Source organism: Terrapene carolina, unplaced genomic scaffold (assembly GCF_002925995.2).
Source record: "Terrapene carolina triunguis isolate 2854851 unplaced genomic scaffold, T_m_triunguis-2.0 Scaffold85, whole genome shotgun sequence".
Taxonomy (NCBI): Eukaryota; Metazoa; Chordata; order Testudines; family Emydidae; genus Terrapene; species Terrapene triunguis.
In genome coordinates, this window is record NW_020664436.1 from 31,186,337 (window position 1) to 31,203,937 (window position 17,601).

The 17,601-nt window shown below is 43.7% G+C and overlaps 1 long non-coding RNA gene across 1 annotated transcript in view; it reads left to right on the forward strand.

The window, feature by feature from the left end:
- The window catches only part of LOC112103127, a 93,451-nt gene that overhangs the window by 49,829 nt on the left and 26,021 nt on the right, over positions 1–17,601 (forward strand). The window contains exon 2 of the long non-coding RNA XR_002907809.1: positions 424–583. This is a non-coding gene — a long non-coding RNA (uncharacterized LOC112103127). The remainder of the gene's footprint in view (positions 1–423; positions 584–17,601) is intronic.

Below are 17,601 nucleotides of genomic sequence, written 5' to 3' on the forward strand. Positions count from 1 at the left end.
ACTACATTTATTTCAGAAGCATTTTGGCTGTAGAGCAGTGTAATAGATGGCTCTTCAATCTAGCAAAGGTATTTTAAGATAAAATGGCTGCAAGTTGAAGCTAGACAAATTCAGGTCAGAAATATAGGTGAACATTTTTAACAATGAGGGTAATTACTCATTGGAACTACTTTCCAAGGATTGTGGTGGAGTCTCCATCACTGGAAATTTTATGCCTTTTGCATTCAGTTCCATTAGGAGAAATCCTCCCAAACTTCCACATCTATTGAGCCTTTAAATCCACATCTGCCTGTGGTCATTCCATGATACACTAGCTCTGTACCGTTGTTTTCTGACTAGACAGCGTTTGCCCATATGGTTCCCCAGCAGATAGATTGTCTCTGTTTATGTCAGCTATTTATGGTGGGTGCCTCTGTGTTTCAGGTACACTTCAGAACCACCTGAAATGGCTCCTGTGGCACCTCTTTTTGAAGCACCATTGCAGCCAGTGCAAAGAATTCTGGGACATAGATGAGGACTAATGCGACAGAGCAAAAACAAGAATACTCTTTTGAAAAAATAAAGGACACGGGAAGGATCTGGTGTGAGTTGAGCGAGTAACAGCTATTTTGATGGGCGTGCCAAAATACTGCTTTTTTGCCTGTACTACAAACTAACCTGTATGTTCCTTCACATACAGTCTGGATACTATATTTTAGCAGGCATTTATTCATTTTGTGGTAAATACAGTGTCACTACATCTTCATTCAGTTCATGATTAGTTGAGTAGTTTATGAGGTGAGGCAGTTTGCAGCCACTATAAAATCCTGATATTTTCAATAGCCTCTTATGACTGTTATAAAATATCCTATGTTATAAAATAACTATGGGGTAAATCCTGCATAATAATAAAACATAGGCAACATTCCCATTGAAGTCAATGACTGTTTTGCAGGGTAAAAACTGCAGGGTTTAGTCCTATGGCTGTTAAAAGTGTATTGTTGTCTTTATTTTTTAATTTAGGTGCAGAACAATTCTTCACATAGTGATATATATTTTTTCAAGAGGCCACTGCTCCAGTGAGATTGCAGCACAGAGGAAATAAAATGGCTAGGAAGACAAAAGTAGAAAGGTGCGGTTAATTGGGCACCAGTCTAGGAGCCATTTGCCCTTGGGTCTATTCCTGGTATTGCCATTGGCTCAGTGTGTGTCCTTGGGCCAGTCCCTTTACTTCTCTTTAACTCTGTTTCTCCATCTTACAGATGGGAAAATATATAACAAAGATAATTTACCCACCTCTGCAGAGTCCTTTGAGATCTGTGGATGACAAAATGCTACATAAAGACTATGGAGCATTAGTAAACAAACTTGAGTGATATTTATTTTCATAATTGTGTTCTTCATGTGGCAATTGCATGTAAAACATACCACATCAAAATGTCTTAAAAATATGGGCTGATGTCATAAGTTTAAAAAGTGAAATCTTGAGAGTAAATATGAGAACTACCAGACCATAAATAGACAATAATACTAAAAAATGAAAAATATCACATATTGCAATTTTTTTCTCTCAAATGACACTTCTTATGAACTAGTTTGTGTCAATGGAAAATATTCCCCATTACTTCAATTCCTGCACAAGCTTTTAATCTGTTAGATTTTGCTCTAACAATCAGAGGTCACTATGTTGAGCTGGAGCTGCAACTAGAATTTCTCTGCTACTCCCAACTAACAGGCTCGATTGTTATCTCAGAAATTATACTCACGGATACTGACCTAATGAGTAACAAGTAGTGAGACACTCAGCTTCCAAATAAAAAGAAAGGTTCCCAAATAGGAATGAGTTACTGTACATGCCACTGGAGATGAATGACATGCAGTGGAGTTCTAGCAGTGCATCTCCCAAGTGCATAACTTAAGTTGTTGATGGCAAGAGAAGTCATTGTGATCTACAAAGTGCTGGTGTTTAGTACACAGTATTTATATTTTATGAATGTTAACAAGCAAGAAGCCCTGCACGAGCGAGTAGTTATGAGCTCAAAAGGCTTCGTGAGAGGTTTTCTCAGAGGACTCATTAATGTGGGCTTTTAATGGAGTACTTCCATATCTGAATCCTTAACTGTAGCTATAAATAGGGTTTATAAGTACTTGACAGTATGTGGTGAAGCAGTGTTAGCAATGCTTGCCCTCCCTCTCTGCAAGTTTCATTTGCAAAGGGGAATTAAAATGTTTTCAACAACTTGTTTAAACATATATACAGCCTAATAATACTGCACTTCTGGTGTGCCTGTCATCTGAGCATCCTGAAATGCTTTACCAAACCTAAAATAATTAAGCCTCACAACACCCATATGAGATAGCTATTATCCCCATTTTTCAAATCAGGAAACTGAGGCACAGAGGTCAAGTGATTTGCCAAAGGTCATGCAGCCAATCACTGGCAAAACACCAAGTAGCTCTGATAATCTGCTCTGACCTTTAAACACACAAGGAACAAATACTGCTGTCAATTACAATTGTTGTTTGCAGTGTTGTTGTGGTGTCGGTCCCAGGATATTAGTGAGACAAGGTGGATGAGGTATATCTTTTATTGGACCAACTTCTGTTGGTGAGAGAGACAAGCTGTCTAATTACACTGAAGTAAATGGGATTACTCTGGATTGGCATTGTTGTAAGTGACTGCAGCATTTCCCCTTTGCACATTGGGACTCTGTACTATGACATGTCACATTCTGAATGGACAAGACAGACGTCAACTTTTGTTGTTAGTGATGGTGGTTTGTTTAGAATTACAACTTTTTTTTTTTGTTTACCAACCAACATTAAACAACCAAAATATACTTCCCCCAGCCTCAGCAAAGAGCCAGCAAAATTACTCAGCTTAATATACTTGACAGGAGTGTTGTTTTATGATGATATAGTAAAATTCGCTGGAGGAGCACATCCTTTAATAAATCAACATAGTATTATCCATAGCAAACCCGTGGCACTGGCAGATCTCTTCTTTTGTCTGACCAGTGGGGTGTGTATCCACTCAATATACCGGCTCTGTATCAGCAGTTTCCCCCCCCGTTTTTTGGGATACAGGTGGTCAGTCACCACAAATCTAACTGTCAGTATTCTAAGTGTTGATGTTTCAAAGTGTCTGCTTGATGCTTTGCCACACTATGAAGGCTCAAGAGGTAAATATCCTTGTCTTTTCTTTTCTAACCTGGATTTCAATGCTATTTTCTTCTAATCTATTTAAAGGGACTCTAGAAAGCTCCTTAGAATCCCATTCAACAATTCCCTAGGATGCCATTTGTAAGTGAATACAGACACACATGTATGGGCCTGACTCGGTGCTATATTACTCCACTTGCATGCCAGTGTAACTCCATCAAAATTTAAAATGTCTTACAGCTGGAGTAACACAGTGGTGCATCGACCCATATATGTATATCTAGAGATGATGAGACTTAAATAGCTCTTGCAGCCTCACTGGGAGATGCTTTTTATATCTAGCTAAAAAGCAACATTAAGTGTGGGTCCTCAGTAACTTCTTTGGTCCACTATGGGGGATGTGAATAAAAGGTATTTGCTGGGTTGCTGGGCCTCAGCAGATTTACAGTATCCTTGGGGTCCCTTTATAATGCTCAAAGGAAATGTGTGATGTTCTCTGACTGACATCTAGCTCTTATTAGGATTTTACACTAGTAACACTGATTTGGCTCATCTCTGCTGTGACTGCAATTGAGTTTTCCACATGCATCCAGCCTGAATTTATTTTAACTGGGCTCCCTGGTTAGAAGGTAAGTGAGAAGGCTATTATCCCCCACAGCCTGTGTATCTGAAGTATCACTTATTACTTTCTCAGTTCTTTAGTTTGGGTGTGAGAGAGAATAGGTTAGTGAGGAATGAGATTATCATGGGCCAGGCAGCTAGCTACCTTTGGCTCTGGTAAAAAAAAAAAAAAAAAAAATCAACCAGAATAATTCATAACTTTGCTGATTTTTGAAAGCATGTGTTAGACGTTTTAACATCATACAAAATATTGTAAACCAAAACATGATTAAATAATGTAGTCTCTCTCTCTCTCATCTAGTGGTATATTGACCTCCTATTTGAAATAGCTTTATGCATTACAAGTTTCTGATATCCTCACATTTTTAAGTATGAGATCATGAACTGTAACTATTACAGGAGATGTCACCTTGACTGAAAGATGTCACAACTAGAGCTCTGCTAGCCATATTCTGTGCTTTAAGGGTTGAAGATATAGACACGGGAACTAGGGATGTGGGGGTGCTGCAGCACCCCCAGGTTTTGCACAGGGTCTCACCTGCTGGCCCCGTGCGCAGGGTCCTGGCCGCCACCTGCTGGCCCCACACCCGGGGCTCTGCTCCCAGCCCCAGCTGTGGTCCCAGCTTCAGCCCCCTCACACCTGTCTACCTCCCCCTCCCCCCTGGAGCCACGGCCCGGTTCTGGCCCCAGCTCTGGGGAGAGGGGGCACAGACAGGGGTAAGATAGACGTGAAGTAAAAAGTTTGGGGATCACGGACGTCAGCTCCCCCACTAGAAAAAAAAAAAGGGGGGGGGGGGAAGAGGGAAGTGTTCCAGGGCCGCTGGTTGAAGAAGAAAAGATGGTGAATCCTCTCCAGATTCACTTGTGATGCTTGCTATCTCCCTGCATCCTTCCCGTGCCATGGTCACAATTACCATGCTTTCCTCTTCATTCTCTTTACATTTCACTGTTCCTCCCATCTCCTTTCCCCTCAGGCCCATTTTCCCCTTTTGTATCTTCTCCCTCTTCTTGTCTGCCACACTCTACCAGCCTCCTCTGTCTTCTACCTGAGCAGCACATCCCTTTCCACTAACCCCGTCATTCTGTTTCCTCTTCCCCCTTACCATCTGCCCTGCAAAAATCTCTCAAGCCTTCAACCCCTTCCTTATGGGGTTGAGAGAGTCTTCGGTATGACAGGTATGCCTGGTCAGGTTTTGTCCTGCAGTGCTTTATTTGAAAGATGCTTAGCTCCATTCTCTCTCCCTGTACTGTGAGCTCAATGCTGCTCAAAGGAAGTTCAGAGCACACACTGACCATGAGGAAGAAGCATGCTGAGCTTAACACTACAGAGGGGGAAAACAGGTCTTAGCAGCACTCTCTGCAGGAGCACACTAGTTCTATTGCTCCCATGGGCCCCAGCCATGTGGCTTGAGGAAAACATGGATGGGAGAGCTGTAGGCAGCTGCAGGTTTCTCTACAGTTAAAGTAGCATGACAAACTGTGTGCTTGTCTTTTGGCAACTTGGCTATGGGAGGTTTTCTGGGTCTGAAACACATGGGGTCAAACTAACGGTGTCCAACTAATCGCTAGTTCTGCATCTGTACCTAGACTTACCCCTGTGTTGTTGATTCTGTGTGCTTTTCGTCAGGCTGTAAGTCACAGAATGACTTCCATAGTTAAGGCCTCAGCTGATTGTGCACAGAATATCATCCTAACTGAGAAAATACATTTGAAATATAAATATATAGAGCTAAGCCAGTGTCACAACAGTTCATGTGAAGAAGTATTCCGCATTGAATTGTTGAAGACATCAGGCCTGATTCTACTCTCACTTCTGCTGATGTTCCTGTGTTGGACTCTCCCTCAAGTCATGTTTACTGTCACCAAGAGATTAGATTCCAAAAAAAGGAATAGGGTTGAAGCGTTTTGTGGTGTGCAGTATGCATGGCGGGGAAGTAGAAGCACTGATATGCCTGCATGGTGGCTGTGCCTTGCCAGATACAATAAGAATGCTTCATCTGTTTGGGATAAGTAGTTTCCATTGTTGTTGTTTTTTCACACACAATATTGGAGGGAAAAATGCTCCCATTTCAAAAAGTCCTCCCTTAGAATGCTGCCTAATTCCAGGCAGGAAGACAGGAGCTGGAATTCATTGTGGGAGGGGGTTGTGATCGGAGCTATACAAATAATTTGTAATTGTAACCCTTCTGCCCATCTAAGTTGGCAGCAACAAGGGCCGGGTTCTGTATCTAGGGGTTCCGTTTCAATAACACAATGCAAAACCGGCTCGAGCCCCCACCCAGTGACCTGGGACAATTACATACCACCCCCCTGGGTACCTCTAAGAGGCAATACTTCCCCTCTCGCAAGCACGGAGTCTGAGTGTAGCAGAAAATGTTTAATAACATGAGGTAAACGACATCAGCATAAAATTGGAAAAACACCACAAACAGGATTCATAACACAAACCATGAGCAAAACCCACCCCAGCAAATTGGGCTGTGTCCTTTCCCTTTGGTTCTTGAATCCAGCAACCCAAAAATCACCCAGAGTCCCCAAAGTCCAACACCCCCAAAGTCTCTTGGGTCCAGCAACCACCCAAAGTCCCAAAAGTCCAACAACCCCCAAAGTCTCTGTCCCTGGTCAGTGCAGCCCCAGAGTAAAAGGGGGGGGCACGCAGGGTGTTAAGGGGCACCTTACGTGATCCGAGGCTGGCCAGCCGTCTGTTTCTCCGTGGGGGTTCCGCCGCAGCCTTTACCACGAGCCAGTCCACTTTCCTGCCATCCCACGAACTGCTCCGCTCTATAAGCTGCTCCGCTCCACTCCGCTCACCGACCTGTGAGCCGTTCCAGCCGTCCCCGCAAACAGCTCTGCTCGCCGTTCCTTGGGCCGCTCCAACCGGCCCCGCAAGGCTCCGCACCGCTCGCTGCTCCTCCAGTCGTCCCCACAAATTGCTCCGCCAGCTGCTGAGCAATATAGCTTCAGCTCCCCCACTAGTTAACACAACACTCAGTGATCTCAGCTCTTAATAACATCAGCTCTTTTGTGATTTCAGCTCTTAGCGATTTCAGCTCATAGTATAGTAGGGGAGTCCCAGTGCTGGTGCACCATTGGCCCAAAGTGAATTCAGCTCAGCAGCCTGTAACTAGACTCCTAAGGGAATCAAAGTTAGCTCTGACATTCAACAGTGGAGAGAGGAGGCGGTGCAATCGGTGTTTGAAACCCTCAGAGGGGGCCCATACCATCAGGTACAAATACCTGTCCCCATCCTCTCTCCATTCACTGGGTTTTGTAACCCATGCCCCTTGTCAAGCAAGTGCTACTTAGGTAATGGTGAAGGACTCACTCAGTCCTTCTGTCATACAACAGTTCCACTGGCCTTGATTCACAGAATCAGGGTAACAAAACTTTATTCTTCCTGCCCCAATAATAGAGAAACTGGGGATCCCACACCAGCCAAAGTAACCACTTTCAGTTGCTGTGTTTCATGCCAGGCGAGTGGGTGTTCCTATGCAAACAAGATCAGCCCCTGGAGTTCTTTTCCACACTCGCCATAATTCACCACCAGATGTCAGGGTAGAGCTCATCCTGACTCTGCTTACATAATAAACATCCTAGTGATGCCTACCTCCGCCAGTCACTTGTCCACCAGATCATACAGTAATATATTGCATAGAACTGGGTTCAGCTGGCCTTCAGTCACCTTCTGCCCCACCAGCGGGTACCAGAGTCTGTGTGTTACCCTCCATCCAGATGGCAACAAGTTAGTAGGCTAGTCTCCTCTGAGAGATTCTAGTGCTAGAATCAGTTGGAATGAAAAAGTAGATGTTGGCCACTGTGAAAATGAATGCTCAGTTGAGCTCTCTGGCTTATGCCGGTATTTGTGTGGGAGAGTTGCTTCCAGCCAATTTAACCTCTCTGCATCAAGCAAACCAGACAGGCCATTTAAGCACTTTGGCACAGTAGGAGGAGGGTTATTTGCACTGTTGGGGTTATTACACCAGTGACCTCCAGCCACCCAGGTAATTCTGTGGAGGAGACTGGTGGAATCATTACCTGGATTAGAGTTGCTTCAGGCAAGGGTAATGCTTGTAGTGTCTGTGCACTGTTGGGCGCATTTTCGATTATGGATCCAAGGTGTTACAGGCCTCCTGAAGGACTGCACGGTGATTAGTATGGCAGTTTTCTTTAGGCAGACAAGGCTTACACGGGTTACACATTAAATCTATTTGGAAACTGAAGCTGGGGCAGAACACAGCTAGCTGATTATTAAGCAAAATGTATCACATGAGCACAGAATACCAGAGCTCTGTGAGCAGCATTGGCTGCCTGTGTGTTCCTAGCAGGATCTGAAGGTACAGGTTTGAACTACAAAATCTTAAATGAGTTGAGACCTGGCTATTTGAGAAATTGCTTCTCTATGGAATGCTGCTGAAGCTGCTAGCAGGAGAAACTTTAAGGCTGGCGCCACCTTGCTTTGAAAGGCTAGGGGTTGTTGGCAAGGTGTTCTCTGCATGGGGCCCTCAGCATTGGAATTCATTCCCTCACCTTGGTCCAAAGTAGCCCAACTCTATTAATCTGCATGAGCAAAGTCTATTTCCTCCCACTGGCTTTTGAGAAGGCGATGCCTCAAGGTTGGTATCTGGGGTATTTTCAGCCAGTAATTGATTAGTTGGTTTATTCATGGGGTAGATTTGCTTCTGGATTAGTTTTTCTTGCATGGCTTGTTTTTAGTAATTGTTAAAAGGCATGGAGAACCTGGGATACGTAGCTCACTGGTCATTTAATACATTTGAAAGCGCACAGGATTCTGCCCCCCAGGGCGTCACAGACCCATAAGATCTGTGCTATGCCCCAACTTTGAAACAGTCCCTTAGAGGATTCTCTTTAGTGGGCCAAGCCTCTAATGGGGTTCCACTCTTCCTTAAGGGGAGGCCATGCAGCCTCAATGCCTCTGAGACTGAGCCTTTGGGCTCCAGCACTACTGTTTCATGCTGGGAGCTCTGCCCAGTGAGTCCAACTGAGATAGACTCCTGGTCAGATGCATTTACACTCTTCAGGGACCAGGGCACCTCCACAAGTATTTGCAGTGACACCAGGCTGCCTTTTCATAACAGAATAGGATTTATTAGTGAACTGGAGTACAGCATCAGGAAGTCCTTAGATTAGTATAGGGAAGCAAAGGTTAAGACTTAATGCGTACTGGCCATGCCAGCACTCCACCCAGCCAAGATGCTGTGGACTCTATTTTTGGCTCTCGCCCTCCGTGTTTGCCAATCCCAAGTGAGAGCTCTGTCTCTACCAAAGGCTAGCTCTTATCCCAGCCTCCAGCCACCTTTTACTCCACTGTTCTCCTGCCGAGCCATGCTGAGTTCACATGGTTCCGCCTACTGGAGCTTCCCATTGTTCGTGTCAGTTGTTCCATCTCTGGGTTCTCATTGTATTTCTGGATCCCCCCTAGCTATGGATTGGTTTCAGCCCGTCCTTGACAACCCATTCATACAACCCCAGGCAGTTCCTGACCCAACTCTCTCCTGGCTCCTGCTCTGCGCCAAGAACAGCCTTTTAACTCTTGTGCACCCTCTCCCCAGTCACTGCCATACACACCATTCATAAAAATATGACCGAAAATTCCCACGTAGTCACCCATGGTTTGGCAGAGTCTGCTGGCCCAGGAAATGGGTGGCCTGGAGGAGCTGACAAACTGCACAGATCTACAGGATGCAAGTCAGTTTTCTAGCCTTTACCCTAAAAAAGGAACTCTTTAGAGATTTGCAGTTAGTGAATAAACCTCATCTCTTGCCTAATCTGTGTCCCAGCAACTCTCCATGTATTGCAGAGAAAACCCCAGACTTCCGTCTATTGTCTGTTTTCATTGAACGTCAACATGTGAGACACTGTATCCTCAGTCCTAGGGAGGTTTGAAGGGAAGTAATGGAACCTATCTGGGGATTTTACTCTGTTGCTAATGTAGAAGCAACTGGGACTTCTGAGGCTCTTCTTGTACATTGGTTCCCTAGCTATGCACAGACTCCTATGTGTATCATTTAATAATATATAAATATAAATGATACTAGTGGAGTTCCTAGTGTCATAGACACCTGCTTACAATTGGCCTAACAGACAAGTTAATTTCACCGAGGTTCAGCTGTATTTTATTTATTGGCTGTGTCTTCTCTCTTATTAGAGCCTGATTTTATGGGAGGGAAATGTTAGAATATATTTTAAAGCAAATTTTGGTTTCATTTAAGTTTCGGAGCTGTTCATCAGTTTCATGTTTGTTCTTGTTGATAGCTCCTGCTAGTATAAAGGAGTTTTGTCTAACTTACTTGAGTGTTTGAGTTGTATGTTTAACCTCGGTTTGAAGTTACATTAGGAAAAGCAGATAGTTGCCATCCTGAGGTGTTCTTTGCAAACATGCTTTCCTGCTGGGGGATTTATTGCTCTTGTGCTGTGTATTTACTGAAATGTGTGAAGAGACAAAGTTCACACTAAAAAAAGAAATGTCTTTCACTGCATATTTCACGATTCTTATTGTTGCCTGATGATAGACGTTTCTTACCAATTTCTGAACACACACATCCCATCACTGATTTTAACTTTGGCCATTTTTTCTTAGCAAATGCTGCATGTGACTTTTATTCCAAATCACTATACAGGGGGGAGGGGGGGAGGGAAGAAATCTCTTCAGTCTTCTGAGATTAGCAGGAGAAAGTAATTTAGACATAAAAGAGAGTTAAACGACAACAAATGAAAGGGATCGAGAACAAAGTAAGGCACAGAAGTAAGGTGCAACAGCCACATGAAGAAGATACGGTTATAATGTAAGCACAAACCCTCCGAAGTGCTTCTGAAGGTAGAAAGAATTACAGAGGGAAAACTCACAGCCTGTGATACAACAACGCAGGTTTAAAGAGAAGGTCAGGAGTCAGTTCCTGCTCTTCTGTCTCACACAAGTAATCCCATTGACTTCACTGAGACAAATCACAAAGGATAAGACAAGTGAGATTTAGTTCCAAATGTTACTTTGTGTAACTACAAGTTTTGTTCATGCTGAACTGAAACAGAGTCTTATGGAATCACTTCCCCATTTTAGTCTCATTGAGATCAAGAGCTCACAGTGAGGACCAAACATTGAAAGAGGAGTCATCAGCTTAGAGCAAGAAACTGGGTTTTACCTGTAGCTCTGACACGGACTGCTGTGTGTATGGCTATGTCTACACTTACCGGGGGATCCACGTTGCTGAGATCGGGGAGATTTAGCGGGTCTAATGAAGGCCTGCGAAATCAACTGCAGAGCGCTCTCCGGTACTCCACCGGAACAAGAGGAGTAAGGGAAGTCAACTGGAGAGTGTCTCCGATCAATGCAGCACAGTGTAGACACCACAGTAAGTTAACTTAAGCTACATCAACTCCAGCTATATTATTTATATAGCTGGAGTAGCATAAATTACGTCAATTTACCCCAGTAATGTAGACAAGGCCTGACTTGCGTTTACTCGGAGTAATAACGTCTCCCTCCCTTGCTGGCGTGTTATGAGGCTTAGCTGCTTAGTGTAGGTAAAATGTTTTGAGCACCTTAGATGGAAGGAGCTACAGGAGTACAACTTTTAAATATCATTAATATCTCTGCTTCCAGACAGTGAAGTAGAGTCTGGACTTTGGGAGAATGATAGAAATGAGTGGACATAGACCTCGGATATTCTTTCCCAGTCTAATTTTATCTAGAGTGTACACAGTTCCTATTCTTGCCTTTAGCAAAGTTGGAGAAAAGAGCAAAAGCAGCAGTGAAAGTTTACACATAGTTAACCACACTTCAGGGCTCCAGCAAAACGTCCGTCTGTGTTCAAACTACTATTACTCTGGTTACTATTTCTCTCGGGTATTGCTTCCAACTGCTGCATCTCTGGCCTGGGCTAGGTTAAGAAACTATTCCTCACGTTTCCCCACACTGGTGGCAGGAGCAGGAACTCTAGTGTAGACAAAAGCAGGCAGCAGCATTTTATGCACCAGATCTAGGCAGGATTAGATCACACAACGCTCATCTACTGTAGCCTGCTCACTATTGCTACTGATAGTAGCACTGCACTGGTGCTAGCAAGAGTTGGAAACTTTAGAGAAAAAAGGCTTGTGTAGACACAGCCCCGGTGTCTTTCCCTTATCCCGATAACAGTGAAGTCTTTGTAAAGAATGTGTGCATGGCCTGTCGCTCAAAAATCATTACCTTCAGATAGGCCAAATGGCCCTGGATGTTGGGCTGGTACATTGCCTCCACCCGCTTAGGTGGTGCCAAGTCATCTGGCATTGTTTTGCGCCTTGTCTAAACTATGAAAATTACCTGTAGCTAACAACTGGTGTCAGCAATGGGTGTATCTGCACTGGACACAGTTTAGCTGCCAGTGCAGTCCAGGATAAACCACATTCAGCAGCCGAGCTTAAAGCCTGCTCTTTTAGCCCCCGTTTCTCAAATGGCTGTGCTTGCAGGTCTTGTTGGCACTAGGAGCATTTGCAAAAAAACACACACAAAAACAAACAAACAAAAAAAAAAGTCTGCCAGACTATAACAGGGTTCAAAGAAGAACTAGATAAATTTAAGGAGGACACTGTCCATCAATGGCTATTAGCCAGGATGGGCAGGGATGGTGTCCCTAGCCTCGGTTTGTCAGAAGCGGAGACTGGGTGACGGGGATGGATCACTTGATGATTACCTGGGCTATTCATTTCCTCTGAAGCACCTGGCACTGGCCACTGTTGGAAGACAGGATACTGGGCTAGATGGACCTTTGGTCTGACCCACTATGGCTGTTCTTATTGCTAATATCAGTTCAGCTGAATCAGTGTTAGTAACACAGGGAGCCCTAGTGTATACAGTTTTCAGCACTGTGTCATCTAACCCTGCTCAGAGCAAGTCTGATCAGTTTGGGACCAAAAATAGCATTGGCAGCCAACAGACTTCCAGTGATGCTAGAGCTGGTTGAGAAATGTTCTTAGGGTAGACAAGGTGACACAGTGTGCTCAGCACCGCTACACCCATTGTCAGCAATGGAGCATTTTCAGAGTATAGATAAGGTCTTTTTATCCCATTACCTTTGCAAGGAACTCCTGCCTTTGAGACAATGAGGTGATTATAATATACAAGTGCCTTAAGGTCTGAGTTGCTGAGCTCAACAAACAGAAAGCAGGATGTGCCTTAAATACAATTTATTGTTACAAATATATAACCAAATTTTCAGACCTGTTCTCTAAGTTTTGGTGCCTCAATTTGAAACACTGAGGGCCTGATTTTTCCAAGGTGCTGTAGCTCCCAAGCCCCTTTGAGAAGTCAGGCCCTGTATGTGTCTGTTCACATGGAATAGGGTGACCAGATAGCACATGAAAAGTCAGGACGGGGTGGGGGTTCAAGCACCTATAAGAGACAAAGCCCCACATATCGGGACTGTCCCTATAAAATTGGAACATCTGGTATGTGAAATAGGATGGTGTTTAGGACCCTGAGGTTTAGTTGGAGTTTTAATGGTGCCCAACTTGCCACACTGCTAAATTAGACTCCTACAGAATACAGATGTCTTTTTCTCCTCCCAATCAACATTTTGTTTTGAAATATTTTTAAATGATCTGAAATGCAGGAAATTGCACCTAGTAGTTCAAACATTTCAGGGGCAGGGGAGGGGGGTTGACTCCTGGACTGCTCTTTTGTTTCTTCCCAATTTCCTACAGCCTTCTTCTGCTTCGCTAGCTCAGGCCTGCAGTCAGCGCTTTTCCCTCTAGAGAAGAGGTGTGTCAGACTAATCTAACATCCCATCCTGAGTGCATCAGGAAGCAATATGCCTCAGATGAACAAATCTCACATTCCTCTGGATGGAAATCTAGACAAAAGTTATTTCAGAAAGCTTAAGCAGAGCAAATGAAACGGCTGTATATAATTTAAGAGATGTACTTAAATTTTCATGAGAAACTGAAAATAAGTAAAATTAAACATAATATTGGATTGAGCCATGGCTGTCCCTCACCTTAGTCTCTTTATGTAGCTCCCTGGAAATTAAAAAGTGCTGTTTGTACAACTGCCTTCTATTGATCAGGTTATAAAAACCACGAGTGAGTGAAAGCTCTGAAAAAAGAAAATCTAATATAAGGATGTGGGAGACATGAAAAGGCAGCTAGACACTACATGCTGGTAATAAAAAGTTGGAAATATTTGTGGGCATGAAGGGGAGCTGGTGAATAGAGGAGATACAAACATCTTCTAGGGAGTGGAGAAATACTCATTTAAAAAAAGCTGGAAATAGAGGATTCAGTGTTTGCTTTTATTAAAAAAAATAACTCATTTGTCCTTGAGTTATACTCATGCTACAGAACAGACCACTGCAAATAATAATATACTAGCTAAAAAAATTAAAACTACCGCTAAGAAAGAGTCCTAACTAGTATATTTAGGCACTGATCTGGTCTGCCAGTTGCTTATGTGGTCAGGATCTGGCCCTTCAAGGCAACCAGAGCCTAGTAAGACGTTTTGGGTTTTTTTAAACTATACTTAGGATTTAAAAACAAACAGCTGAAATTTAGTGGTTTAGCTTCCTTTTCTGAAATGAGGATTTATTTTTTCCTTGTACTGATAAGGGAGAACCCTTATTAATGAGGCCTCTGTGGTAGTTACACTTGTTGCTGTCACGCTATAAGAGATGTACACATTCCCCCCCACCCCCCAAAAAGAGGGTTTAACTGCTTTGTAGATCCATAAAGATATTTCACAGAGAAAGCTTTATTCAGCTGGAGCTCTTAAGCCTCCTTTGTGAAATGTTGTGGTATTTTGTGAGATATGTGGCCTTTGCAGTACACGTGACATTGTTAGGCTGCTAAGCATTCAAGTTCAAGGGCTTTATTTTCCAGATACTTTTCAATCAATTAAGTTGGTTGGCAATATTGGATGCACTTTAAAAGGAGGGGGAAATAAAAAGACCCCCCTCTCCCCAAAATATCTGTCTCCTGCACAGCTAGCTTGATTCTTGTCTTTAAAGAGCCACCACACTAGATTTATTTTAAAAGAGGTTCATTCTTCTGGAATGTTTTTCAGTGGGTTTTTCCTTCTTCATTGGAAACATTCTTTTAATGTGGGTGTGTGTGGGGGATTTCTATCAGAACTCTAACAACCCCTCCACCCCACACACCTTTTTTCTTGGCTGTTGAATACACACGCACACACACCCCTTTGTGTCAATACAATTCTTCATGGATTTTTTTTTCCTGCTGTTGCATTTTTACATGCTTGTACACCCAAGTCAGATGGGGAGGTAGGGGGGTGGGAAGTGGACAAAAGACCTTTTAAAAAGCAATCTTTTAGAATGCTCTTATTGTGCCCTTAATTGCATCAAACTACATGTGGGCTTGATTATATACGGACATAGTTTTAGCTGTAGGTTGGTTTTAACTAAGCCAAACATATTTTAGGCCAAAGCACTGCACGTCGGCAGAAAAAAGCTTTAGTCACATTACTCCCATAAGTAATAACGCATAGCAAGCAATAATTGGATGCAAGAAGTTTAGAGCAGATGTTCCCTCACTTCGATTCTTGAGGCAGTAGAGTAGCAATTTCTACTTTTGTAACAGCCACAAATGATTCAGTGTTATTAAAAAAAAGTTTCGAGCACTGAGTTCTTTGAGCAAATAGCTGAGAAATAAAACCAACACTGAAATGCTGTATTGAACAGTAAGACTTCCAAGCTTTTTTCCAAGAGTACTTTAGAAAAGATATAGGTTTTACCATTGGCTTTGCAATAACTGAGTTAAGCTTTATTTTTCTTAGATACACCTATTATTCATTTTCAACTCTGTGAAAGTTTTATTTTCCTGAGAGGAGGGGAAAATTTAGCCTTCCAATTGCTGTTAATGGCAGCATTAAAGTAATTACCCTGAGCATCCCATTGCATACTGGAGAATTTCATATAATGGTTCTGTAGGCGACTTCATAGATTTCACTCTCCAGAATCTTTGCCTGCTGCCTAGGTTCCTGAGGCTGGAGATCACAATTACAATTCACAAAAACATCACTCCAGCTCATAGAAAATGAGGAAAGGGGACAGTCCAGACACCACTGAAATCTAAGGTAATTGACAATGACCAACAGGAGCAGGATCCAGCCCAGAAGGAGAAAACGATGAATACATTGAAAATTTCTTTATTCTATTATTGGCAGAGCAAAGCAAGGCCCTACACTCAACTTGAAAGTGTTCCTCTGCTTCCCTGTAATAAGATAACACGTGATCAAGTACAAAAAAAAAAATTTCAGGGAATGTTCTAGGCATGAAAGGACAGAATCCTATTGCTTGTAGTGAAAACTGGACAACCAAAACAGGGAGACATGCACAGAGAGCCCTTTCATTGGGTTAGCAGACCCAGCAGCTCCTACTACTGCTGTAATGTTTATAACTCAAAGAATTGTTATAGATGGATGGCACTCATTAATATCGGTCTCCCAGCAGAACGATAGCCCCCATCTCAGCTCTGCCCATTGTCCCAGTGCAGTTTAAAATGTTGATACTCTCAAGGACTAAATTTCCAATCAGAAAGAAAAAAAAAATGGCAGGGGAAAGGAGACACTCAGAATCCCTGGCATGGGGCAGGGGGAAAATGGGGTACAGTGTTATGGGGAAAGAGGGACATGCAGGCCACAGCTCCTAGCATGTGGGGAGACAAGGGGAGTACACAGAGTCCCTGCTAGTGTGGGGAAGGGGCAATGGGGAGGGGTGTGGAACAGGGGGCACACATTGTTCCTGGTATAAGGGAGATGATGGGGGTATGGTGGGTTACAAGGAGTCCCTGAAGTAGAGGGGAATAAAGGGAGCTTGTGCAGGGGGAGGGGTTGTAAATGCCAGGGGTGGGGGGGAGAATTCAAGGCACCTCTGGCACGTGCAATGAGCTCAAGCTACAGCAACAGCCAAGTATGGGACCTTCTAGTCATCTTTTTATTAAACAGGTTCTAGTCTGGGAAGACAAACTTACTTCACCACTAGGCAAACTTAATGCCCTGTCCCTTTTGTTGGGAGAGATTTATGGCAGCACTGAGGGTATGATACTTATATCCCCAAAGGGCCTGGTGTGGCTCAGAACAGCTCCACGCATGATATTTGGGCCATTACTGCAAAGTGCTGCTCCCCTCAGCATGTTCATTCCAGTCCCCATACCTCAGCAAAACAGCTGCTATTTCTCCCTCGCCCTCAGACACGTCTAGGCCTTCATTGTGGTAGAAACAACAGAGGGCAAGTCTTGCAGAAATGTTCTGCTTTAACTAATGCCAAGAGCCGCTCTGCATCACCCACCCCAAAGCATCAGCCACCTCCCCATGCTCTCGCCATGCAGTGAAAACTGCAGAGGAAAAGTCTTTGCCTCTGTAGTTTTTCCCCCTACAGCCACTCACTTTCATGGCTGCAGGTCAGTGCCCCTTCTTCCATCCCCTCCACTTGCTGTTTGGTTCAGTGCAGCACAGCGGAGGCCTAGTGCATGGAGCATTGAGAGAGACACAGGCCAAGCCCAGAGGTATGGGGGCTAACACTTGACAGGGAGCTGGGTAGAAGCTAAGTCATTGCCCGTAAGCCTGGGGAGTGGAAAGACTGTGGCCTGACTGTGCTTTTGCAGGATTACACATTGGGGAAGGGTTAGGAGGAGTTACCCTTTTCTTGTTGTAACTTGGCAGTTGCTGTCTGGGTGGGAGGCCAAGGTGTTTAAGTCCTTGTCCCACAAATTTAAAGCCAGGGCCATCACTAACTAATGTCACATCTTAGCATGCAAGTTACGGTGGGTCTTTATGGGAACTAATTGCATAGAACAACCTCATCACCACCTGGCTGCATCACTGAAAACTGTGCT